Source organism: Tachyglossus aculeatus, unplaced genomic scaffold (genome assembly GCF_015852505.1).
Source record: "Tachyglossus aculeatus isolate mTacAcu1 unplaced genomic scaffold, mTacAcu1.pri scaffold_1_arrow_ctg1, whole genome shotgun sequence".
In the NCBI taxonomy this organism is placed as follows: Eukaryota; Metazoa; Chordata; class Mammalia; order Monotremata; family Tachyglossidae; genus Tachyglossus; species Tachyglossus aculeatus.
Genome location: NW_024044915.1, coordinates 5225976 through 5228219, shown reverse-complemented (window position 1 = coordinate 5228219; position 2244 = coordinate 5225976). Strand labels below are relative to the sequence as shown.

The 2244-nt window shown below is 42.8% G+C and overlaps 1 non-coding gene across 1 annotated transcript; it reads left to right on the top strand.

Moving 5' to 3' along the window:
• Positions 1-859: 859 nt before the first annotated feature.
• LOC119923583 lies at positions 860-998 on the top strand. The gene has a single exon (XR_005448894.1). It is a non-coding gene; the product is annotated as a small nucleolar RNA SNORA7 (small nucleolar RNA).
• The last annotated feature ends 1246 nt before the right edge of the window (positions 999-2244 follow it).

The following is a 2244-nucleotide window of genomic DNA, read 5'->3' as shown; positions in this document are numbered from 1 at the left end:
AAGGGAAAGTTGGTTGGAAAGAAATATTTTGGAAGGAAGTGGAGGAGTTCAGTCTTGAACAAGTTGAGCTTGACCTGTCAGTGGAATATCTGTGTAGAGGTGTCCTGGAGGCAGGAGGAGAAGTTAAATTAGGCTACCAGGCTCAAGGCTAACAAGACACTCAGGATTTTCAGGGCTCACAAGATAGATTTAGGGTGATCTCTGAACTGGACTACCAATCTCACTCATCCCAGATTTCTGACGAGACAACTTTCCAATCAAGGCTGAAAAGACCCAAAATGACGGTCTGCTGTTTGCTCTTTGAAGCCTACCCTGTCCTAGTTCTCATCCTCATAACCCTCTTCCATCTCTATACTCACAATTAGAAGTTGGAATCTATATTGCCAGTACAGGGTGGGCACAGAGCCCCCTCTGGCCTTTTGGGGAACACACATTGATAAGCACTTTGCACTGACCACTCCCAACCCTCAAGTCAGAAAATCAGTCAGTCAGTCAATTGTATTTATTGAGTGCTTACTGGGTATAGAGCACTGTATTAAGCACTTGGGAGAGTACAATATAACAATAAACAGACACATTTCCTGTCCATTCATTCAATTGTATTTATTAAGCACTTACTGTATGCAGAGCACTGTACTAAGCACTTGGAAAGTACAATTCAGCAACAAATAGAGACAATCCCTGTCCACAATGGGCTCACAGTCTGAGCTAACAGTTTGAAGGGGGAGACATGCATTAATGCAAATAATTATTAATATATTAATATAAATATATAACAATATAAATAAATATTAGCATATCAATAGAAGTAAATATTAGTAGACATTATTATAAATATACTTATGTACATATCCTGTTTCCCTTCTCAGGGTCGCACCTGGAGAGTTTCTAGTACTCTTACCAGTCTCAGCTATGAGAGGGAGAGTCAAGCAGAGGCATACCCATTCCATTCCTAGCTTGGGCAGTGGCTAGCTAGTGGAATGCAATCTGCTACAAGTCAAAATTCACCCATGCTGGGCAGCAGCAGCATTGGGAGATAGTCGAGGGCAGAGAGTCGAGTTTACTGTGCTGAAGGCAGCAATAGTAAACCACTTCTGCATTTTTACCAAGAAAACTCTATACGCTACCAGTATGATTGCAGATGGAGAGCAAGGCTTTCTGGGAGAGATGTGTCTATGGTGTTGCTATGGGTGGGAAACAACTCGACGGCATAAGACAAGACATACCCTGTTGCTTCCACCACTCTGTAATGTTTTTTAAATCTCAGTCTCCCCCTCTAGATTGTAAGTTCCTCAAGGGCTTGGATTGTGCCTACCGACTTTAATATATTGTCCTAAGCACTTAGTACAGTGTTCTTCAAACAGTAAGTACTCAATAAATGCTATTTATTAGTCGATTGAAGGTTGGGCATCTGAGTCTATCTGGTCTACCCAGATCCTATGAACTCAGCCCCAACCCCCAAGTTGCTGATTTACAGAACTCCTGCTCTGCTAATGTTAACTGTTTGAGAGGGAGTGAGTTATGTCCAGGCGATACGTCGGGGGCTGCTCCTACATCCGGGGGTCTGTTAGGACCTGGGATTTCCTGGGTTCCCCCAATGCAAGGAGTGGAGACAGAAAACTCAGTCCTGCCTGGCCTAGAGCATAGGCCGGGAGACAGAAGGATGTGGGTTCCAATCCTGGCTCTGCCTCTTGTCTTCTGTGTGACCTTGGGAAAGTCACTTAACTTTTCAGTGCCTCAGTTACCTTATCTGTAAAATGGGGATAAAGACTGTGAACCCTTTGTGGGACAGGACTGTGTCCAACCCAGTTACCTTGTATCTACTTGAGTGCTTATCAACAGTCCCAAGCATATAGTAAGGACCTAACAAATGCTCTTTTATTATTATTATTATTTATTATTATCTTTCATGGAGTCATGCCAAAGGGTTGGCAGGACTCAGCCCCACTCACCTCAACTGAGACTAATTACAGTAATTGTGATATTTGTTAACTGTTTAACCTGCCAAGCTCAACTGTTGTGTAGGTACAAGATAATCTGGACACATAGGGCTAACAGTCTAAGGGTTAGAGAGAACAGGTATTTAAAACAGGTATTTAATTCCCATTGTACATATGAGGAAATGGTGACACAGAGAAGTTGAGCGACTCACCTGTGGTCTTATATCAGGCAAGTGGCAGAGCTGGGTTTAGAACGCAGGTCTCCTATCTTCTAGTCAATCAATGGCATTTATTGAGCACTAAC